This window comes from Camelus bactrianus, chromosome 20 (assembly GCF_048773025.1).
Source record: "Camelus bactrianus isolate YW-2024 breed Bactrian camel chromosome 20, ASM4877302v1, whole genome shotgun sequence".
NCBI classification, from domain to species: Eukaryota; Metazoa; Chordata; class Mammalia; order Artiodactyla; family Camelidae; genus Camelus; species Camelus bactrianus.
The window spans coordinates 43248065-43272899 of NC_133558.1; the positions used below are offsets into that span (position 1 = coordinate 43248065).

The window sequence follows — 24835 nt, forward strand, 5'->3', positions numbered from 1 at the left end:
CATCACCCCAAAAGAATCCCCCTGTCACTAGCAGTCACTCCCTAACCCCCCTCCACTTAGCCCTTTGCAACCATCACCTGCTCTCCGCCTCTGCATGTGCCTATTCTGGGCATTTCAGATCACTGAAGGCAACAATATGTGGCCGTGTTTGTCTGCTTCCTTTCACTTAACATGCTCTTGTCAAGGCTCGTCCATGTTGAAGTGGTATCAGCATCTATTTTTTTTTTTTTGAAAACGTTAATGTTTATTAGAGGGTTGTAAGTACTATCAAAAAGAGTAGAGTGGAGCATAAGTGATTGTGTTTCAAAGAGAAAAGGGCGGGTTGAGCAGTCAGAGTGGACTTCCCATAAGAGGTGGCCTTTTTCATTTTCCTCTTTTTCTTTTTTATTCACACTTACGTCTGAATAATGTTACACTAAATGGAGATTCTACATTCTGTTCATCCATTCAGCAGCTATGTATGGACGAGGTCCAGAAGGATGAGTGTATGAGGCGACTTGCAGGGATGGCATTTAAGCAAAGGGCAAGATGTGCTTTCAAAAAAAAGCCAACAAACAGAGGCGCAAGGAAATTCAGTGCGTTTCTGAGCAAAGTGCATGCTTGCTTCGGCAGGACTACCGTGCAGGGCTGGGGCGGATATTGGCAGGAATCACGGCGTGGGAGTCACCTGAGAAGACTCCCCACTGCACGCAGCTCAGACAATTCTCCTCCCTCATCCTGTATTGTTAGAGCCATATTTCTAAGTTTCTCTTATTTCAAGTAATAGCACTTTAACTACATATCTGATCATTTGCATCAGACCACTTTACCTCCAAGGTACAGAAAATTATTCACTAACCGGAGCAGCTCCAGGACATAACGGTGATGGGTTAGGGAGTCCTGCAGCATCCCAGCCTGCATGCACAAACCCCACATGTGCCCTGGTGATGTCTGGAAAATTAAACGCATGGAAATATCTCACTGCTGCTACACGACATCTGCCCTCAAATTGCCCCAAACTCATGCTGGCAAAGCACTACTCAGCCCTCTCACTACAAAGAAAAAAAAATGCTAAGAAGGCAAATTTAGGCTCTTCCATTGAAAACCAGCAACCATCAATGCCAGTATCTGAGTTGGAATGCTCCTGACTTCTAAAACCACTGCGCCGTTACTTTTCAAATGTGGAAGTCATATATGTATTCAACTTAGATGATATTACAGTAGGATTTTTCTTTTCAAAATTTCCAGTTGCAACATTAGCACAAGAAAGTTTATGTTTCAGCTTTAAAAAATCAATTATCTTCCACTTTCTTAATTTTGAACCTATTATTATTTTATAAATGGAGCTATGCTGCATAATATAAACAAACTGTTTGAATTCTGCAAACAAGACCTTTATGACCTCACTATTTCAGAGCAAACTTTAATGGTGTTTTGAGAGGTGGGGCCTGGGGTGCTCACTAACAGCTCACTAAGGATGTGCTATTAAGTAATGCAAAGGCTCTAACTCCACATTAGCTCAGAAACCAAAGAAACTACACCAAAGCCTTACTTTATCATTTTTAAATTTTTCTATTCTTTGGAATATTAAATTTCTTTAAAGAGATGATTTTTTTTGAGAAAGACAACAGCTGTATTAAATTTCCTCTCACCAAGAAAGCAATCTTTATCAAGAATAAATACCCCATGGAAATCGAAATGACAGGGGGTTTCTAGCTAAGTGAACATGCAGATCTGAACAGAAATCTAAATCCTATCACATCTCACTCAAACCAGCTCAACAAAGTCCTGGGCTACCCTGGAACTTAGCTCTTCTGTTCCAAAAGTTGGCTGAGCTAAGATCATCACACAAGGCAGGGAAGGAGAGAAGAGGAAAGTCCACCTGGCAGCCTCCATCTCTTTTCTTTCAGCCAAAAGTCGACTCTCGGGCGACCCCGATAACAAGCCCTCCCCATGAGGAAATCCGGCATCCACACTGCCCCAGCCGTCCCCAAGCAGCCCTGACGCCCCTCTCCCAGCCTGTGAATTGTGTTTTAGTGGCCCCCCAGTTGGTGGCACCCTCCCCCTCTTCCCAGCTACACACACACACACACACACACACACACAGAGCAACGGCAGCCTTCCCAAATCACAAAGTTGATTAAATCACCCCACTTCAAACCCTTCAGAGGCTCCCTGGCCCCGTTCTAGCCCCGCCCCCGACACTGCTCTCCCAGCCTCACCCCAGTTCCCAGGTCCCCAGTGACCTCAGGGACCCGCTGTCCTGCTCCTACTACCCACTTAACTCCAGGCTCATTTTGATTGTTTCCCAAGGAAGACTTCCCTCCCTCCAACCTCCGCAACTTGTTCCTCTATTCCTAGAACATTCTAGGCTAAGTCAACTTCTGACACTGCTAAGCTCACAAGAAGCAAATACATTTTGCTTAATAATGTGGGTCCACCCACTCTCCCCTAGACACACAGAAGTGCGCGTGTTATGAATAAATGAATGATGGGGTGGGTCTCAAAGGGACAGACAGACCTGCTCTAGCCCGTCCCGACCCTTCTGTCTGTAGAATATCAGAAGCAAAACCAGAAGTAACTTTCCTGAGGGTCACTTCCTGCTGACACCCTTCACTGCCTCCAGTGTCTGTTCAAATAAAACCCAACGTCTTCCAAAGCCCTTCACCCCAGGCTCTCTCCAGGGTCCTCCCAAGCAGGGGAACACTCCACCCTGGACCACACAGGACACTCTCCCCAGGTCCCCACCCCACAAGCCTCCAGGCCTCTGCCCGGGCTGCACCTGCCACCTGAGCCACACTCTTGACTCCTTCTCCTGGCTGACACTTACTCTGTCCTCACGATTGAATGTAGAGCCCATTTCTTCCAGGAAGTCCTCTCTGATAATGTCCTTTAGGTCTTGGCATGGCTCCATCTATAGCAACAGTACATGGTGACCAACTGGGTGTTTGCCCACTCCTTTGAAACCACGAACTCTTGGGGGCCACGTGGGAAGGAGTGAGAGATTACAAGAGGGGTGGGAGAAGCAAAAAGCAAAAATCACAGCTCAAGTCCCAAATTCAAGGATTCTTTCTCAGAAAAAAGTATAAACTATTTTGCACCTGTGCAATTTGGCTACTATTTTTGTGGCTTGTGGACAGCAAGAGCTTGGTGTTCTAGTCCAAAACCCGGGTTACATGCAAAGAAATGTATATATTCATATCCAAAGGAAACCAGAGCTGTTCAACAACAGTTTGCAGTTAGAATAGAAAGGAACTTTGATAAAGGCAATCTCTCTCTCCCTCTTCTTTCTTTTCTGGCATCATATAATTTTAGAAGTATTTGCGTGACTAAGAGATGGCTACAGCCCGTGATTCTGCACTGGAGTGTTTGGGGCTGAGGAAGCCCAGATTACATTCACTGCATAAATGCAATCACACCAACACACTGATAGGTGCCGTGGTGGTGGAGCTGATGTTCCAAAGCAGGCAACCTTACTCTGTAAGAGAACTCTAAATAGAAAGTAAGAATTGCAATGTTCTGTACTCAATTTCATTCGATATATGGGTCATTAACTGATAGAATATCTTCACTAATGTAACCCAAAAATAAATTGTCAACGTCGATTTTCTTCATCTGACCGTTTTATGCTAACTTTGGTTAACAAACCCTCACTCCATATGGAAAGCTCAGGCCTATGCTGCAGCAGTTACATCCCGTGGAAGAAAGCCGAACAAGGGAGAACTGGAGAGTTTCCCTTCAGAAGCTCCTAAGTCTGGTTTTGCACCTGTACGTCATTTGCAACCACGTCATCGGCAAGGAGTAAGACCTTACCTCTGTGTGGCGAAAAGCACTGCGGTGCTTCTGAACCATCAAAGAACACTGAGCTTTGTGAAACTGTCCTGAGACACTTAAATCGTATTTTTTGTGAAAGGCTCCAAAACTGACCCAATTCACCAATCCAGGTACAACAGAGAGGTACCGGAATTAGTAGAGAGAACATGCCCTTGAAGTCTGACAAGGCCCTGCTTGAATCCTGCTACAGCATTGACTAGCCGCTAAACAGACCAATTCCTTAACCCCTCTGAGAAGGCTTCCCAATCCGCAAAAGGGAGCTGCCATCGCCCAACTGGGAGGCATGGATGAGAATGCAACACGCAAGAAGGGCTGCCGTCTGGTACCTGACACGGGGACTGACTAGCTTCCCTCCGCTGCCCTTCTCCCCCTTTAAACTTGCACTGTTCCCCCTGGTAAGGATCAAACCCCTGGAAAAGACTGCCCGAATCTTCTGTGTATCCCTGAATACATGCATTACTCTTAGTAGGCCAGAAAAACAACTGCCTCCTCCTCAGTCACTATCAATGTTCTTAAGAGTCTGGGTATTTTTAACTCAAATATTCAGGGAGACTATTCCAGAACTTTGCACGCACCATTCTCCAGGTTTGCTCCCCTCCCAGTGCCCATCTCTTCTCACCTCAGATCCTCTGTCTGATTGCCTTCTGTTCATTGGAAAGCGAGTCCAGTAGGGTGGCGACTCCCAAGGACGCCCTCCCTCCCTCAAAGGTGAGTGTGACTACTTTCTCCCCACTCCAACTCCAGCTTCTTAGAAGTCTACCCTCCCGGACCCTGCAGAATCTGCTTCTTCCCAAGACACACACGTGGCCACGAACCTCCTTTCAGATTTCTTCCAGGCTGGCCCTGCCCAACCCCCGGCCACTTAAGGATAAATGGCATTAGTTTGAAAATCGCAAACGCCGCAGACTGACACACGAAAGCTGCATGGTCTGTGCTTTCCTCCAACCCAGGCACAGCCCTGGCCCCCCTCAGCCTCAGTCTGCAGCTCTCAAGATGATCTAATTCACATGCGCGTCTGTGAACACCAGCTAAGAATGACGACTCCCAACGTGTATCTCTAGTCTGGCTTCTTCACCTGAACCCCAGGGCCTTAGACCCGAGTGCCTCTTTGAAGTCCTAACTTGGATGACAAATGGCATCTTAAAAATGCCTCATGTCCGCCATTTACTCTGGAATTCGATTCCTGGCAGGTACCTCCCTGACACCCCATTTTAGTAACAGCCCCAGCACCCACCTATGTGTTTTAGGTCACATTCAATTTCCACTGTTCCCTCCTCCAAGCCCTGCCCTGGAATCAGTCCTGTTATATCCGTCACTAAGCCCATCTCAAGTCTGGTTCTGCAGGGACCACGGCCGGAACCCCACAAGCTCACAGCATGGTGCACTGACTCACAGTCCTCCAAAGGGTGCTCCCTGGAGGGGGAGGCATCTCCTGCCACTGGTCACCTCAGAAGGCACTGTATTCTCACAAAGGAGGCCCAGGAGAAGGGACTCAATGTTCTCCCGTGGTCTTTTGAAGGGCCCGAGGTGTGGGGGAGCTCCTAATTAGCAGACACAGTTGTCAGTAAGCAGACGAGGATGGAGGAACCCAGGCCAGGCTGTTCTCACTCCGACCCCTGGGCTCTCGGGAGACACGGGAAAGGCCTGTGTCCAGGGCATAGCCCGGCCATCACCGATCCCAGCCTGCATTTGCCAACCCGGACAGACTAGACTCCTTATACTTGCGACATTTACTTCTGATCTGTTCCCCACCCACAATGTGATGGACTCCTTCAGATATTCTCTCCTGTCTGAAGCGAGACAAATTCAGTGAAAAATGAAGTGTCCACATTTGGACCAGAGCATGAAAGGAGAAACAAGGCCTCATGGTCAGCATGATGGTGGTGGCCAAACACTTTCACCGCGTGAGATGAACCATGGTGGGGGTGAGAATCCAAGGTCCTACGTCGGCCAAAGCATCTTCCTTCACAGTTGACTGGGGTGTTGGAGACTCACTACCGCAAACTAACGACAAGGCCGACAGTGGTGGACTTCAGCTGCAACAGACACAGAGTCAACTATTTACTGCCAACATGGGTTAAAAGTAAAGGCCGGTGCAGGGAGGCCTGCACGGCTGCTGAGGCAAACCACAGACCCGGCTCTGAATGCCCACTGGCTGGAGCAGGGTGGAAGCTACGGTCCCCTTTAGCAGTCCCTATGTCCACCAGATCCAGGTGAGCCAGCTACTTAGGGGAAGGACATGTTGTCCTGATACTCAGATAAACCAGCCTCGTAAAGTGAACAAAAGAGTGGCATGGATTTTAGACCAACTTCTGCCTCTTTGTGAAGGCAAAGTAAAGTAAATAGCACGGGAAGAAAAATGCAAAAAAAAAAAAATTAAATAAAAAACGGTGACTGCTTCCTCCAACAGCTGCTCACCCCGAGCCTGCCACTTCCTCACCAGTGACCGCCGGCAAGGCAGCGCTGTCACGCGCGTCACACAGCGACAGCCAGGAACCGAGTGCCAAGCACGTTTGTGTAAAAGAAGGAATGTAGCAAGATGCTGCAGAATTTGACTTTACAAGTTTAAATACTCCATGAAAAACATCCCTCAGCAGCCGCCTAAATGAATTCGCATCTCACTTCTTGAAAACAATCAAACAAATTTAATAAGGGCGCATTTGTCACCAAATATAAGGAGGAACAAACTGGTTCCTTAAAGCAAGGATTTTAAGAGGTATCAAACACCAGTGGGTGATGTGCTAAAAAAAAATTAGAAAATAAAAAGATGACAAGGATAATACATGGATTAAGGCAGCTGTTAAGTTTTTGCTTTTTAAAGCGATGGAGACAGCACGGAGAGCGATCTAGCTATTTCCAATGAAGGGTGTGCACAGCCCACATTTTCAGACGCAACAACATGCTCACAGGGCAGTACAAGAGAAAAAGGAATAAGGAAAAAGGAAAAGAGGAACAAGAGAAAATTAGAAACACACAAGAACAAAAATGACTTTGATAGCACGTACAAGAATTTACGTGAGTGTGTGAGGCCAGGGACGCGGGGATGGTGAGACCCACCCTCACCTCCTGCTCCAGGGAGAGCAGGGGCCTGAGGGGAGCGGCGCTGCCGGGGGACCCCAACGTGGTCAGCGCCCCTAACCAAAACTCCACATACATGGGTCTAGGCAGGTCTTAAGCTACAAATTGTGGTCACATTTCAGGCTGGACAGTTTTACGCACTTCCACCAGGAGTAGCAGGAGAGAATTAGGCTCTGTTCCTGCACCAAAGCATTGTTTAAAAAATTAATTTCTGCGGAATAGTAAAAGCAACAATGGAGTAAAAGTGACTGGAGGAGAACGTGCTTGACCCGAGCTCACTGGCCGCGTTATCTCACTGACGTTAAGATGCTGGCTGAGACCTTACGGTACCAAAACCGACAGACGCACCAGGAGGGAGGTTTAATGCGCTGCTATATTTTGATGCCGGGAGCCATGCCTGGTACACGAGGTTCTGGGTAAACAATGGTGACTGTGTCAACCACTATGGGCTAAGCACATATCCAGCTACTCCTCCAAATCCCAAGGGCAGACTTCAAAAGCAAAAACAAGCAGGAATTCTCTGGTGGGTCCGTAGACCCAGAGCCAAGTAGTTGCTGAGCAAAAATGTCACCAGTGCCTCCTGTGACAAAAGAGGAGGCACTGGCCTGGGGGCTGGGGCAGGGCTCCAGGCTTCCACTGCTCACCCACCAGTCTGTCCAGGGGGAGAAGGTGGTCCCTGCTTACGTTGCACCGATGCACCTACCTTGACTGATGCCTGGGGGATCAGCAGGAGGTGACATGTGAGGTGAACGGAGCCAGCCTCCGTGTAGCACGGTGCTGGCAGCTGTGCCCTCAGCAGTGCCCAGGCTCCTAAACCTGACACCTCATCTCCAAGGAGCAGATGGGTAGTGCGGGCATGTAGATCACAGAGCCCTGTGAGGACAAGAACAGATCATGGCCACGACGTGCCTTGCCCCTTCTTTAAGCATGTCCCGGAGGAACAGGAAATTCATCCAGAGCCCGCTAGGCACCTCACGCAGGTGGGACTCGGGTCCTCTTGCCTATCACTCACAGGGCTGATCTGGATATTCTTTTTATCAATTCTCTGGCATCTTCTCCTCCAACTTACCAACAACCAGAAAGTAGAATCTGATCTTAGCTAAGTTCAAGAATCACAGAGCACCGCCTCCACAGCGGGCACGGCAGCACGTGCCAGGTCGTCTGACCATCACCTGTGGGACCGCCATGAGCGTCTCCAGACTCAAGGACCGAGGCCGTAGGCCGGGGGTACACAGATTCTCTCACTCTCCTCAGCAAAGGGGGTCCACCCCTCGGCAAAGGCATCTCACCCTCTTCTGCCCGAGGGACAGCACAATAGATACATGGGGAAACAGAGCAGAAGTTGGGGGGGTTAGGCAGCCCAGAAGAGCTCGTCTGTGATTCCGAGGCAAAGTGGGGCCGTTGACTTAATCACAGGGACAAAGTGAGGATGAACATTTCTCTGCTCTTTCCCATACACTGTGATACGCCTTTCCCTGCATAAGGAGTTCATTCGGAGGTCCCTGGCGGTGTTTCTGATGTCCTAACATGGCATGCTGCCTGTCGGGCAGGAAGAGAGGGCCTGAGCCGAACAGGTGCTGAGCCTGGGAGGCAGGAGACACTGGCTCCAAGCCAGCTCAACCAGCGCCTCGTTCTGCCTCTCGGGATTCAGCATCTCATCTATAAGCAAAGGGATGAGACTGTCCCAGGAAACGCTGCCCAACAGAAATGAAATGAGAGCCATGTAAAGAAAGTTTCCCAGTTGCCACATTTAAAACGGTAAACAAAGAAACAAACCAACAAACAAAAAACTAGTACTAGAAACTGATTTTAAGAACATATCTTACATAATCTACTGTATGTAAAATACTATCATTTTGACATGTAATCAATAGAGGAATAACAAGATAGTATATATGCTTTTAGTAGACAAGCCTCAGCGTCTCATGTGCATTTGAACTACAGCACATCTCAGCTCAGACCAGCCTCCTCCCCAGTGCTCCTAGCATCAGTGGCTGTGGCCACTCTATTGAACAGCAACTCCAGGGGTCCCACCAGGGTCCTGGCTGAAAAGCAGGAGTAAGTGCTCTAACACTATCACTAAAAGGATCTCTCTGAAACAAAGGCGGATTCACTTTTAAATGTCTGTAAACCGGTGGGCTGCTCCTCCCTCCCCCCTTGGATACAAAAGAGTCCTATTCCGTGCTGATCCCTTTCTGGATGGAGAGAAGAAACCCGGCACACAGCCAGGGTGGACTGGCCTCCAGGTAAACTTACCTGCTGTCTGTGTCCAGTCCCATGAAGTCCTCCTTCTCAAACGGCATGCAGAGGAGTGGGATCTTGTCCCCAGACTTGTCAGGGGCCCCATCCAGCCACTTGGACTTGAGCAAGATGAACAGTGACTCAGTGAAGTCCTCGATCCTCTTCTCCACCACTCTGCAGTCCTCATAGATTGAAGGCCACGTCGGTGCGCGGCTGCTTGGCTTACCTCCCCATGCAGCACAAAGACAAAGAGCTGAGAGTCATTAAGCGTGATGCCATACAGCTCCTCTGCACGTGGAGCTTCTCGAAGGCCTTGGCCGAGAGGCAGTCGGTAATGGTGACAAGGCCCACAACCATGCGGTGGGTCTGGAAGACGCTCCATCCATTCTTGGGTGCATAGTGGTGCCTGTAGTGCGTAGAGAGTGCGCCCTGGGAGCTGCACGGGCTGATCTGGCTCACCAAGGAGGTTCGCTTATAGATGCAAAAGAAATTCTTCTCTGAGATGATCCCCACTGGTTTGACCACCACGGGAAGAGTCTCATAGTCCTCAGCAAACTGCACGTAGTCAGGGATGCTCATGTTGCAGGCCCTGCCGAGAGGGGAGAGGAGATCGAGGTAAATATTGTGCTGTGGGCTGTGGGCGCCTCTGGGTTGCGGTGACCTGGTGTGTACCAGCCAGAAGGCAGGGGAAGCCCAAGCAAATCCAGGGGTACAGTTTGACCTTCAGAGCCTGCACATGGCTACCGTAGCTCGGATCACTTTACCCAGCTTTTTGTCTATACTTCCTGCCCCTGCAGAGAAGGGTCATTTCTTGTTTTCTGTTTCCAAGCACCTAACAAGGCCCTGATGCAAAGTCACTGCTCAAAAATGCGGAATAAAGAAATGAAAAAAGGAACTGCTTTCCGCAACCCCCTTCAGCAGAATATAAAGAAAAGGACAACAGTAGGAACAAAAGATCTGGATTTCAATTCCAATTTAATTGAAACCCTAAGCTGCAGAATAATGGATAAGAAAACTTGCCTTGGGGAGGAGGGTACAGTTCAGTGGTAGAGCACATGCTTATCATGTACGAGGCCCCAGTACCTCATTTTAATAAATGAAACAAATAAGTAAACCTAATTACCCTCCTCAAAAAATACTTTTTAATTCAAAATTCAAAAAACACCTTGCAATTGACACAACATTGTAATCTTGACTATACTTAAATTAAAAAAAAAAAAAAACCTTGCCTTACAAGAATTTATCTGGATTACGGAAGTTTGCAAATGTAAAATGACTAGGGTACCACCTGCATAAAAAGGGGTGACTACAAATTTACTATCCCTCCTTTATGAGCTATATTTCCTTCGGGGTGGTAATAACCTCTCAGAGCTAATTTTCTCAGATTTAAAAAAAAGTAAATATTACCTGATTCTCAGTACTGCTGAAGAATCAGATAACCCTATGAAAGCATCTGACCCACAGAGGTTACTCAATAAATGTTTGTTGAATGAATGAATAAACAAGCAAAATGAATGCTGCTCCCTGCCACAGACCATCATAATGGTACTGCTTGGAAATCCCAAGCCCACGTTCCACCCGTCTCTACACTAACCATGTGGGTGACCTGGGCAGGCGTGTGTGCTTCTCTAAGCCCCAGTTTAATCGTGAATAGAAATGATGGCAATAACACAAACCTCAAATTGTTAGTGAGTCAGTAATGAATTGTACCCCAACTTTGCAAGATGGAACCATTAAGGAAAACTGGGAAAAGGGTCCATAGGCCCTCTCCATATTATCTCTTACAACTACATGGGAATCTACATTATATCTCAAAATAAAATTTCTACTTTTTTAAAGAAGCTATTGAGGTTAAATGCGCTCACTGTCTCAAAAAAGGAACACACAGAAAAAATAGGACAATGCCCAGCACATGAGATACACTCAGTTAACATTCCCACTGAACCCACAGGTACCTCCAAATTCAGAGCAAGAGGATGGGTCCTCGTGGCAAGAGGCCACTGCACCTGAAGCTAACAAAGCTAAAGGTGCTCACTTCCAAGAGTCCCTGTCACCACCCTTGTTCTAATTTTCTATTTGTAATTTTTTTCCTTTTTATTACATAGAAACTCCCAATTGCATAGCCTTCACCTGACTAGACATCAAGATGCAGCCCTTCAAAACCTGACCACAGAGATCATGATGGCAGCCCTTCTTGGTGAAACAATAAAATGAAAAGCCTTTTCCACAAGACCTCTGTGTAAATCTACTAGGGAACTTCATCCTGTACTGAGGAAGAGGACTGGGTAGGAGGGGGCAAACTGGGACATAGAGAACTATGGGCCACCTGACCCACGATGGACTTTAGACTCAACCATCACCCTCCAGGAAATTTAAAATACACAGCGACATAGTGCTATGGGCAAGAATTTTTTTTTTTAAATCCCTGAATCCCTTGCAGGTCTTGTTTCTAATGAGACACAAATAGATTATGTGTATATTGTTTCACAAAAGCCTTAAAATATTATCACCCCAACTTGACACATCAAGAAACTGAGGTAGAGAGGTTTGTCACATTGTGCAAGATTAAAGTGAGGCCACGACAGACATCATATTTAAATCCAAGCCCCTGCTCCAGTGCTCACACTAGAAAGAGTGACATACTGCCCCTTTTCTGCCCTCTCCCTGCAATAAATCTCTGAAGAGTATTTTCTGTGCCACCTGGAATCACAATCACATCAATTTTCCACAAAGAGCTATGTGACTCCTTGCAGGAAGTAACAAAATCTAAAGTGTTGGGATGGGAGGAGAGATTTGCATTTTCTTTTTCTCAAAGGAAATATGGCTTTAAAAGAAACTGAAAAGCACTTATCTAGTCTAAGCCCTCATTGTGCAGAGAAAGAAACGGAGGGTCAGAAAAGATGAGGAAAGGGCCTTATTAACAAATATTGCCTCAGCACAGCACCAAGCCAGCCCTGGGCACTACTGGGGGAGGATCTGGGAGGACCAGGAGATTGAGTGTTAGAAAACGGAAAGAGAAGAAGCATACAAGGCCCTGTCTCTACACCACCATATCATGAAATTCCACCAAATTACCCAGGATGGGGGCAGCCAATAATAAGGTGGGGTAAACAGGTTACAGAAACCTGGAAGTCTCAACCATAGTGGAAATTCCAACATTTACTATGTTTTTTTTCCCAGTTCAAGCATCAACTCAGTGGGCACTCTGTACCAGGGACTACACGAGGCCTGGAGTTCTCCCAAATACAGATCTCTATTACCACGTGTGCAAACCACATAAAGGCCACCAGAAGAAAAGCGCTCACAGATAACATGGAATTACTGAAACTGAAAGCAGCCAAAGAGCATATATAACTAGGAAAAATGGTGCTGCTACAAATGGACTCATGGACATAGAAAGCAAACTGTGCTTAGCAGGCAGGAAAGGGGAGATTAACAGATACACGTTAATAAATATAAAATAAATGACAAGGGCCTAGTATATAGCACAGGGAACTATATTCAATTTCTTGTAATGAGTTCTACTAAAAACAATATAATACATATGTATATACATATGCATATGTTTATAACTGAATCTCTGCTGTACACCTGAAATTAACACTGTAAATTGACTACACTTCAATAAAAAATAAATTAAAAAAATAAGTAAAAATAAAAGCAACGCCATTAAGAAAAAAAAAAGAATACTGTAATCCCCTTAGCTGTAGGTGCTGGAGAATCCTGGTTGCAAGCACCAAGTCCACTGGATCACTCCAGCACTGGCTGTCACTCTTTCTGACCATTAGAGTGTCACTTGGCTTCACGGAGGTTATTTTTCTCTTCTGTGAAAGGCTACAGTAGCAACTAACGATGTATAGAATCTCATCATTCACAAGCCCAACAATTAGTGAGGACTTCTCAATCGCCAGGCTCTGGAGAGATGAAAAGATACAGTCCCAGATATATTCATGGGTAGAAGAAATTTATGCCATAAAGACATTAATTCTTCCTGTTTTGATACACAGATTCATTGCAATTCTGTTTAGAATTCCTACCAGATATTTCTTGGAATGTAACAAGTTATTTTATGGTCAGGAATAGGCATGAAACTTCTTTAGAAACACCACTGAGGAGGGGTGGGTATGTCACTGATTTTCACTGGTCTTTCTGATGTGATGAAAACGTTCTGGAATAATAATTGTTGCACCACTGTGAATATGCTAAAAGTTGCTGAATTGTACCATTTAAATGCATGGACTTCATGGTGTGTGAACAATATCACAATAAAGCTGTTATATGAAAAATTATTTCTTGACAATTATTTTTCCCTCTATACTACTAGTCTGCCCCACGATTTAAGAAAAACAAAAAACCAAAACAAACCAAACTGTGCCAGGAGCTCTTTAGGACTGCAATGTCCCTGGGTCTCCAACGCCTCTGGTGGTGCTGTTCCTGTTAACGCACCCTAGCTGGGCTGGGCTAGTTAGGGACTGTAACTATCTTTTTAAAATCGACGGTTACACGTTTCACACTGGGAGTGGGAAGGAAGGAGCATGTCACAACCTCATGCCTTCAGCTCATTTTTAAATGAACCAAGCCCTGCTTTCAACACTGTAATCCCTGGCACTATAAAAACACGTGACATCAACAAGCACCGCCATCATAACACCTGAAAGTGTTCAAGGTAATTACCTGGGGCAGAAACACTGAGGGAGGAGACAGAAGCTCGCTCAGCACTGAGGATCCACTTTCCCGACTCCACCAGAAGCTGGGCTTTACAGCCGGAGGCTCTCAGCCCAGGGAGCAGCGCCCACGCCGCTGAGGTTGTCCTCAGGGAGCAGGAAAGGAAGAGCAGGGCAGCCCCGGGGTCGCGGGGCAGGGAAAGCGGGCGGGGGGTTGGTGGAAACGCGGGCTGCAGCCCTGCTCGGAGGCCAGCCCCAGCCCCAGCCGCCTGCCCCCGTTCGGGTCCGCAGACCCCGCCCGCCCGGGACACAGCCCGCCCAGGGGCGGGGATGTGCCGGCGGCCGAGGAGAGGCAGCCCGGGAGGAGAGGACTCTCGGGCGGGAGAGGACTCGCGGGCGGGAGAGGGGAAGGGGACGCCAGCAACGGACTGAGGGGGGCCCGGCTGGGTGAGAGGCTGCAGGTGCACACCTGGCCATGGACAGGTGTGGCCGGGGCGCCGGGGTAGGTGGCGCGGGCAGAGGGGTCTGGCCAGAGCAATTCAGCTGAACACAGGCTGACTGGCGCCCTGGGGGGCTGTGACATGCCGACCGCCCTCCCTCAGCCGCCTGACCCCTTTCCCGGGAGCCCCCTTCCTTGCAATTCCACAGCCAGAGGCCCCGGCACCGGGCAGGAGCTAAAGGCCTACCGGTCGACAGAGCTAAGAAGACTTTGGGGCCGATCCCCGGCTCGGTGCTGGAGCTTCCAACCCGCGGTCCAGCTGGCACCGACTGCCCATGCGCAGGAGGGCCAGCGATCCACTCTGGGTTCTGCGAGAGAAGGTGGGGCAGTGAGGGAGGAAGAAGATGGGAGGGGGAGGAGAGGAGGGGAAAAGTGGAGGGAGACAGATGGACCGGAAGAGCAGAGAAAAGGGATGGATCTGGAGAGGGGAGGGTCGTAGCGGAGATGGAGAGAAAAAGCTTTACCTCTGGGGGCACCCCGAAAGAGGCTGCAGTCCTGACTCTGTACCATTCTGTTACCCTTCAAGGCCCGCAGCTCTTGTTTTACCTCTCTGATAAAGCCCTCCATCCGATGCTTCTGCAGAACCCCTATGGGTATCACACCCATTGCCCCCACACGGAGCTGGGTTTTCTGTTGCTCTGGGAACCAAGCACCCGCAGGTGTTGTCGCTCATAACTACCTTGGGAAGAGTACCTATTCCCCTTTTACACGCTGGGAAACAGGCAGGCATGATCTCTGCCTTAGTTCCACTCTCCCAGGTGTTGGGCTGGTGGGGAGCGGGGTGGTACAAGATCAGAGCCCCAGACAGAGCAGACTGCCTGAGTGTTGGTGCACAGTCCCCATCCCTCCTGGGTAAACCACACCCCACCCTAGTGGAACCATCAAGGGCTCACAGTAGTTCCCTGAGTGTGGGAGAGCTATCCTCATGTAAAGGAACAGCCCAGCTGGGCTAACAAGCTAAGTCACAAATCTAAGTGTGATAAGTGTCGGTTTACTGATCTAAATTCTGCTGGGCTAACTCGGTAAATCTGAAGTTTAGTGTCAGTTTACTGGGCTAACAAGCTAACTCGTAAATCCAACCTCAACAGGTGTCAGTAACGTGATCTATTACAAGTTGATAAGCTCCAGTGTACTGATTCCTTGCTTTTTGTTGTTTGAGCCTTATTGGCTAATACCCCTTACTTGTAATTAACCCTTTAAAACCTCATGTGCATGTCTTGGAGTTGCTCAGAACTTCGGAGCAGAAGCCCCTCTGAGCCCGCCGGCATAATAAATCTGAGTACTCCAACCCTCCCAGTGGTGCTTGTTTCTTGCCTGGCCTGTTGTTTCCATAACACTCAGTTCCAGTGCCCTGCTTGCTAGGTAGATAGGAGTGTTACCGAGTCCAAATTCATTCTCCTCAGTGCAGGACAGGCCAATAAGTTGGGAGACCAGGTGTTGGGGCAAGGAATAGCAAGTCTCTTTAGACCTAGATGGCAAACTAATGTCCTGGAAAACCATCTCCCCAAGTCAGAATTCAGGCTCCTTTCCTACGTGCTTGGTTGTTGCAATCTTCCTAGTGTAGGAATTCCTTGTTGTTAGAATCCTTTGTTCTTGCAGCTATCTGCCTGGGTCAAATCTCTGTAAACCTCCAACAAAACAAACATTATTATTTATTCTGTAATTTGTTATCATTTTATGAATGAAAAAGTGTTAAATATCCTTAAAAGTCAGAGCCTTCAGAATAGGCTCTTCTGTATATTTCAGGCTCTAAGCAACATTGTTTTACAAGCAAGATGAAGACTAGGAGACAGAGGATAGGGTTAAAGTAACAGATCTAATATGGAGTCAGATTTGTTCTGTTCTATTACCCGGGCAGAAGCCACTTGAGGATTTAAATCCCTTTAAGTTAAAAATAACTAAAACTGTAAAGGAATTTACATACATAGTTGGGAATGTGCATACCATATCTGGGAAAGCATCCAAAGGATATTAAACAGTGGCATCTCCAGGGAGGGCTGGAAGAAGAGAGGATGAGGGTAAACTTCTTTCACTTGTGTATTTTTGTGCTCTGTTTGAATTTTTTTTAACCATTTGCATGTATTTCTTTTTTAGTTAAAAAAAAATGTGTAATGGAGCAAAGGAGTAATTAGCTCAGGAAATACAGCAGCCATGGAATCACTGAGTCATCACTTTTGACTTAAGCCAGGAAGCATTTATTGACTCTCTCCAATGTGCCCAGTGCTGTTTTAAGACTTCTTTTACTATTATTATTTATTAATATTATTACTATTATTATTATTATTATTATTATTTTTATTTTATGAAATAATAACAAGGTATCCCCCACCCCTGCCCATGGCTGGTGGGTAACCAACTGAGTTTTTATTGAGTTGTTTTCCAAGGAGTAGAGATGAGTTATAAACTGAACACTTCTTCAGGGCAAAACAGGCGGAGTGGTTTTACAGCACTCCAGACAGCTATGAAGGGTTTTCAATAAAGGTGCCCAGAGGCTGAGAGAGAAAGCCTCCAGGGCCCTACAAAAAGCTGCCCAAACTGCCTTCTCCATGGCACTACTGAAGTAGGAAAGAACAAATCTGACTCCATATTTGATCTCTTCCTTTGACTTTAAGAAAACCACGTTAATACGCTCCGGTCTTTTCATGGGTTATGATGTCACAGAGGAGACGGACAGGTCAACAAGGGACCACTCTGCCGTGATCAATGAGCCGGGGAACGGGATGGGCGGCAAGATGTATGACGCAGCCATAGCAGTGCCCGTGCTTCTAGGCAGTTAACCAATGTCGCCTCGACAAGGTGTCAAATACTTGTGCCCACGTCCTAATCACCTGACGTGTATTAAAGAGAAATGGAAATCTATAAAAGTCCAATACCCTTGGTGGGTACACCGTCCAAAGAGCAAAGTCACAGTTTGACAACTGGCCATCCCGGCTCCCTGGGATTCATTCTTGGAGAACCTTAGAAACCACTCCTCTGTCCTTAAGAAGTGCTGCATATTTGTCCTATCTTTGGCTCAGGGATGGAGCATGTTCAAATGAACTTTAATGTCTGCACAGATTTGACTGTCTTTGTCCAGGTTCACTTGTCCATTCTAAAGAGGCCTGAGCTAAGTCCATCCTCCGTAAGATCTATTCCCTCCAGTGACAGCTCATTGAGCCTGCAATTAAAAGCCAACTGAACAAGACTGTCTGTCCTCAGCTAAAAAGTTCACCCACCCTTCACTGCTTTCTTAATCTCCTCTCCTGGCTAATTGCAACAGACTAACACCTCCCTCTACCAAGCTCCCCAACTACGTCAGTTTTTCTCCCCAAAGAGAAAGTAAGGTCCATAAATGAGGAGTCAACTCCATAGTCACCTCTGAATTCCTAGCATATAGTAATGTTAATAAATAGAACTATGATTATGGCTTCTTTCCTTTAAAACATTTCCAGTTATTTGAATGAGACCTTGGAAGAGAGGTGTTTGCCGTCCAGTATCTTGATCCACAAGATTCTGGAGGCCTTTTTCGGAATGGCTGCTCACTGATTCATTCAAACCACAGCTTCTCATTCCAGGAGTAGCTGTGCTTCTCTGCCAGGAGTTTGTGGTCACTCTCATGCCAGAAGAGCTTTAAACTATATCCTTACTTTGGATTTGTAATTTTTCCTTTCTTCCAACAAAATTGACTTTCCTTACTGTCTTGCCTTGAGGAATTTTTTTTCCTAGTTCACCCTTTAGTAAACCATGCTTCTCGGAATGGGCTTGGCCTTACATATGATCAGTCATCCAACTCCCAGTGTGAGAGGCTTCGAGCTCACCTGCTACCCTACTGTCAAGGCAACTGAAACTCAGTACAGGAGCCAACAGGCACCCCAGGGCTTCTAAGGCTCATGTAACACCCAGAATCTCTGCTTTCTGGTTTGTCTTGGCTTCTGAGGATTTCCCCTGACTTTCTTGACAATTAGCTGTGCAGCTTGAAAGATGAGGAAGGAAGGTTTTATTTCTTAATCCGCATTTTAAGAAACTTGTGTAATGAAGGTTTTCATAAGTTTCTAAAACCCTCCATTGCCAAGACAGAAAACACACTAGATATTTTCTAAATTTAGATATCATGTGCATTTTTCCTTTTGTTTTCTTAACTGCAAACAGACATCTTTTAATTAAAAAAAATTAAGGCCCCAAATAGGAAAGAGAAAGGGCATATAAAATTAAAGGGCAAAGACAGAAAAATGATAAGTACTCTAAAAGGTTAATATAATACTTACTCTATGGATCAGATCAGCAATTCTCAGTAACAGCTAATTGAAATATGACCATGAGGTAAAAGGTCTCTCTTGTCAGGATATGGCTAATAGAAATTAGAATTAAATCAACAAACTAAAATTCTAAGTCTGGCAAGGTACAGAAGGCTACCAGCAAAATGTGTCATCTTCTGGAAAGGAGGGAGGCTCAACAGCTCTTTACAGTGGAGCCTGAGCCCATGGGAGGTCGGTGAAGTGAGCTCTGTAAGTACCCAATCAGCAAAGTGGGTGATGAATAAAGAGACGTGAGCTTTGATGACAGAGATGATACTACTATTCACTTGTCCTGTAAAGTATGTCTTCACGTTCAGTGATCACTACCTCAGTGTCCTCAGGGATTAAGATTATAGGAAAATTCACAGCCTGGGCCCAGACCTCCTCTTTGAGCTCGTGACACTGCACTTAGATGTCGCAAGGGCAACTCCAACTCCATCTGCAAAGAGCTGACTTCATGGTGCTCCTCCATAGCCGTCCTGCCCAGGGCCCCTGGTCGGGGGGCAAGGTCTCTCTGCCTCTCCCAGCTCAGGCCCATCACTCACAGATGTGACTGGACCCCTCCTTCAGGGCCCAGATTTCCTCAGTCACCGAGTCCCACCACCCACACCTGTCCTACCAGATACTCACTGGCACTCACTCAGCACTGACTCTGTGCTGGGTACCATGCTGCACACTGTGCACACGTTATCTCACTGGATCTCCACAGCAGTCCTGGGAGGTCGGTACATCACTGCATTTATTGAATAGATAAATTGTTTCACTTCCTTGAGTGCATCATCCAAAGTGACACGGCTACTGAGCCACAAAACTGGGACTGAAAACCACTTGAAAATTCTACACTCCTACACCTGGCAGCCACCCTAATCTGACTCATCACATCACCTCCTGCTGAGCCTTCTAAATGTTTCTAAGCATTCTACAAGACAAAAGGGATCTACGAGAGCACCCCACTCCCCTACTTAAAATCTGTCAATGACTGTCCACTGCCCTTAGGAGAAAGCCCCACCGGGCCTGAGAACAGCCCAATGGCCCGGCATCTGCGTTCCCTGCGCGGCATCGCCGCCTCACCCACCACGCAGCTCTACACTGGCTGTGTCCAGGACAGGGATGCTGACTCCGTACAACCCGGGGCTCGTCTCAATCGAACAATGATCACCTTCTTCAGTGTCCACCTTCTTCACTGCTGACTCTCAGAAAAATGTTTTCTCAGGATGAATCAATATCTTTTTCCTTACAACTTCCCGTCATTGATAATGAGCTCCACCCAAAAGAGAGAAGACTTAATTCTCAGTCTCCTTATCTGTAAAGTGAGAATAACAAGAAAATATGTGAGGTTTTAAGAGAAATAATATTCATGTGAGGCTGAGGGACAATTCCCAACATACAGTAAGTACTCAATATGTGCTTACTTATTATTAATAAGAATATAATGCATTCCAGCAACCTTAACTCAATGTTTTATGGCTATGTCCAACAGACTACAGACACACTGTTGGACGAACCACTTTGCGCGGATCAGCACAAGCATACTGGGAAAGGTAAGCGCTGACTCCGGTTACAGCTGCAGCCACCCAGCACTACGGGGCGGGGGCGGTTTCTCAGACTATTACATGTTGCTTGAGCATTTAATTGTCACTAATGAATAAAGACAGGTGTTCTTTAGTCAAAGCTCCTGAAACATAAATCTTCAAAGATTGATGCAAATTAGATTTCAAGTACAACACTCTCTCTAGAAATTATTTGATAATATTCTTAGCTCCTCTGCACATCAAAAGGGGATGTTCTTAATATATCTGACTACACCGAAAGTGTTGTTTAAAAGAAATTAAGATGAAGCCATCCTAAATAAGCTCTCATTATCATCTTCACAAAGCCCCACCCAAGGGTCTCATTTCTCACTTCCACATAGGTGTTCAGGTAGCTTAACCTGGGTCTTGGTTTCTTATAACATGGGGGTGGGAAAAGTTGTGGATAGATTTATGTTGCAAATATAAACCTAGGGTAGTTGCTGCGTAGAAATCCTAGAAATAAACAAATTGATATATAGTCCTACCTCAAGAAGCTCAGACTTTCCATTTACAACAGCATTAAAAATTAAAAGAGAGATACATTTAATAAAAATTTACAAGATTTGTACATTGAATATTTTGAAGTATCACCAAAATATTTTAAAAGATCTACATATATGGAAGACATCTCACTTTGATGGAATGGTAGACAATATTGTTAAAAATGTTAAGACTCCCCAAAGTGATTTACAAATTCAGTGGAATCCCTATCAAAATTCCAGCTGACTTCTTTGCAAAAATTGAAAAACTTATCCCAAAATTCATATGGAAGTGCAAGGGGCACAGGACAGCCAAAGCAATCTTGAAGAAGCAGAGCAAAGTGGGATGACTCACTTTAAAGTGTACTAAAAAGCTATAGTAATAAGTCAGTATGGTACTGGCATAAGTTTGGATAAATAAATCTATGAGACACAATAAATTCCCAGGGGGAAAAGCTTACATTTACAGTCAGTTTTCCACAAGGGTGCCAACAACACCCCATGGAAAGAATAGTCTATTCAACAAATGGTGCAGGGAAAGCTGGGTATCTGCAGGCAAAAGAATAAATCTGGAATCTGGACCCCCATATTTTATATAACAAATAAAAATTAATTCAAAATGGATCAGAGACAGAAACGTAAAAACTAAACCTATAAACTTCCTAAAAGAAGACACAGTATAAATCTTTGAGGTCCTAGGATAGGCTTTGGTTTCCTAGATACAATACGAAGAGCACAAGTGATAGAAGAAAAAAGCAGATAAACTGGACTTCATCAAAATTAAAACCTTTTTGTTACAGAGGACATCATCAAGAAAGTGAAATGACAGTGGAAGGGGGTATCTCAACTGATAGAGGGCGTGCTTAGCAAGAAAAATAAAATAAATCAATACATCTAATTACCTCACCTGTAAAGAAATTGTTTTAATGTTTAAAAGAACTAAAGTGAAAGCACAATCTGCAGAATAGGAGAAAAATTTTACAAAGCATGTATCTAATAAGAGACTAGCATTCAGGATATATAACAAATGCTTACACCTGAACAATACAAAGAAAATCGACCCAATATTTAAAATTTCCAAGGATTTAAAAAAATACACAAATGGCCATTACGCATATGAAAAGAAGCTCAGCATCAGTAGCCAAATCAAAATGAAAATGAGATCTTATTTTACAACCACCAGGATGGTTATAATCAAAACATGCACAATAACAAGTGTTGTTCAGGAGGCAGAGATACCTCATATGCGGCCAGTGGAAAGGGACAATGGTGCAGCTTCTTTGGAGAAGTCTGTTGTTTCCTCAAAAGGTTAGAGTTATATGGCTCAGCAATTTCACTCCTACATGTAGAGTCATCCCTTAGTATCCTCGAGGGGTTGGTTTCAGGAACCCCCCATCCTGGATTCCATAATCCAAGGATGTTCGAGTCCCTTTACAATCAGCCATCTGGATCCATGAAGTGGAAACTACAGATATGGCGAGCCAACTGTACAGCCAACAGAATGAAAATATATTCTCACCAAAACTTGCACATCAATATTCATGGCAGTATCATTCAGAGTAGCCAAAGGTTACAAACAATATCCATCCATCAATGAACGGATAAACAAAATTACCAAGAATAGTCCCACAAACTTTTGGTCATTGAATCTTTGACAAAGGAGGTGAGAACATACAATGGAATAAAGACAGCCTCTTCAGAAAATGGTGTAGGGAAAACTGGACAGCTGCATGTAAATCAATGAAGTTAGACTACTCCCTCACAGCATACACAAAAATAAATTCAAAATGGCTTAAAGACTTAAACATGTAGACTAGACACTATAAACCTCTTAGAAGAAAACATAGGGAAAACATCTGGCATACATCTCAGCAATGTTCTCCTTGAGCAGTCTACTCAAGCAATAGAAATACAAGCAAAAATATACAAGTGGGATGTAATTAAACTTACAAGCTTCTTCACAGCAAAGGAAACAGTAAGCAAAACAAAAAGACAACCTATGGAATGAGAGAAAATATTTGCAATAAATGAGACTGACAAGGGCTTAATTCCCAGAATATATAAACAGCTTTTACACTTCATAAGAAAGAAAAACAAACAACTCAATCCAAAAATGGGCAGAAGACCTAAAGAGACTTTTCTCCAATGAAGACATACAAATGGCCGATAGGCACATGAAAAAATGCTCAATATCATTATCAGAGAAATGCAAATCAAAACTGCAATCAAATATCACATCTCGCCAGTCCGAATAGCCATCATTCAGTAGTTCACAAACAATAAATGCTGGAGAGTCTGTGGAGAATAGGGAACCCTCCTACACTGTGGTGGGAATGCAGTTTGGTGGAGCCATTGTGGAAAACAGTATAGAGGTTCCTCAAAAGACAAAAAATTGACCTCCCATATGACCCAGCAATCCCACTCCTAAGCACATATCCAGAAGGAACCCTAATTCAAAAAGACACCTACACCCCAATGTTCACAGCAGCACTATTTACAATAGCAAGACATGGAAACAACCTAAATGTCCACTGACAGATGACTGGATAAAGAGGTTGTAGAATATATTTACAATAGACTACTATTCACCATAAAAAATAATAAAATAATGCCATTTGTAGCAACATGAATGGACCTGGAGAATGTCATTCTAAGTGAAGTAACCCAGAAAGAGAGAGAAAAATACCATATGAGATCGCTCAAATGTGGAATCTAAAAAAAAAAACAAAAAAAGGAAAAACAACCAAACAAAAAGTTAAACTTATCTACAGAACAGAAACAGACACAGAGACATAGAAACCAAACTATGGTTACCAGAGGGGAGAGGGTGTGGGAAGGAATAAATTGGGAGTTCAAGATTTGCAGATAGTATGTATAGAGTAAACAGCAAGTTTATACTGTATAGCACAGGAGAATATATTTAGTATCTTATACTAACATGTTGAAAAAGAATATGAAAATGGATACAGGTATGTTTCTATATAAATGAAGTTTTGTGCTGTACACAAGAAACTGATGCAACATTATAAACTGACTAGAATTCAATGAAAATATTTTTAAATAGAGAAAAAACGAAAAAAAGAAAAAAGATATTATCAAATCAAAGAATAAATTAATGATTGAGGCTACAACATGGATGGACCTTGAAAGTTTATACTAAAATAAGCCACACACAAAAGGGCAAATAGTGCCCTTTTAGGTGAAATGCTCTAAGCGTTTATTGTACTATTCCAGTACATTTTCTGGAGTTTTGAAGTCTATCAAAATCAAAATAAAATGTATTATTCATTAAAAACATAAAATGATTCCTCACAGGGGGCTTTAATTATTAAATGCAGAAATGCATGTAAAGCTCCTGGAACAACAATTTGCATGTCCACAGAGAGTCACTTTTGTCACTGCCACTCAGAGGGTGGTGCCAGCGCTGATGAGGGCTGCCTCCACTCGCTCCCCTGCAGAGAGGAGTGAGGGCCTGGGCTCTGACAGGAAGGGTGACCATGAACATGGTTTAGACAGAGCCACTCCCGAGACTCTGCGTTACCCAGCTTTCTTAAACAAACTGCTTCATCTAACATAAACACGCTACAGGGATGGATCTTACAACACAGGGTATATAGCCAATGTTTTACAATAACTATAAATGGAACATAAAAATAAAAATTGTGCAACTATTGTACACCTGAAACTTATATCATATTGTAAATCAGCTATACCTTTATAAAAAATTAAAAAATAATTTAAAAATTTTATCACTTTATTATTCAATTCGGTTTTTAAGTAACTACTAAACAGCTTAGAAAGTATAAAATATTTAAGTGTGATAAGTTTATTTACATATTTATTTACTTTCAGCCTCCTGCTAAAAGAGAAATTAAACAATTTTTTTAAACACAACTTAACAACCATAACAACAAAAAGACAAAAGTGAGAGTGAAGACAAAATGGAGATTTAATACTTAAATGAAACCAGGGGAAGGTAAAGTCATAAGAATGAATGCCATGAAGTTAGGGTAAGTGTTAAAGGCCGACTAGAAATTCAGCTGTAAGATTCTTGGCAGCTAAAGCAAAAAGTAAAAGATGATGTGATGGGTGGTAGATCTCAGTGGTAGAGCGTGTGCTTAGCGTGCACGGGGTCCTGGGTTCAAGTGCCAGGGCCTCCACGAACAGATAAATACACCTAATTACCTACCCCCTAAAGAGACCCAAAGAAAAGAAA

General features: G+C 44.8%; 1 long non-coding RNA gene across 2 annotated transcripts in view; it reads right to left on the reverse strand.

Moving 5' to 3' along the window:
* Positions 1-9152: 9152 nt before the first annotated feature.
* LOC141574275 (uncharacterized) overlaps positions 9153-24835 on the reverse strand; it is a 70738-nt gene continuing 55055 nt past the window's right edge. The window contains exons 7-10 of one of the 2 annotated variants that reach the window (XR_012501190.1): positions 19729-19872; positions 14483-14603; positions 13807-13943; positions 9153-9721 (exon numbers count right to left, since the gene is read on the reverse strand). This is a non-coding gene — a long non-coding RNA (uncharacterized LOC141574275). Of the gene's footprint in view, positions 9722-13806; positions 13944-14482; positions 14714-19728; positions 19873-24835 lie in introns of both variants that reach the window. The other variant, XR_012501191.1, reaches the window with a different exon arrangement.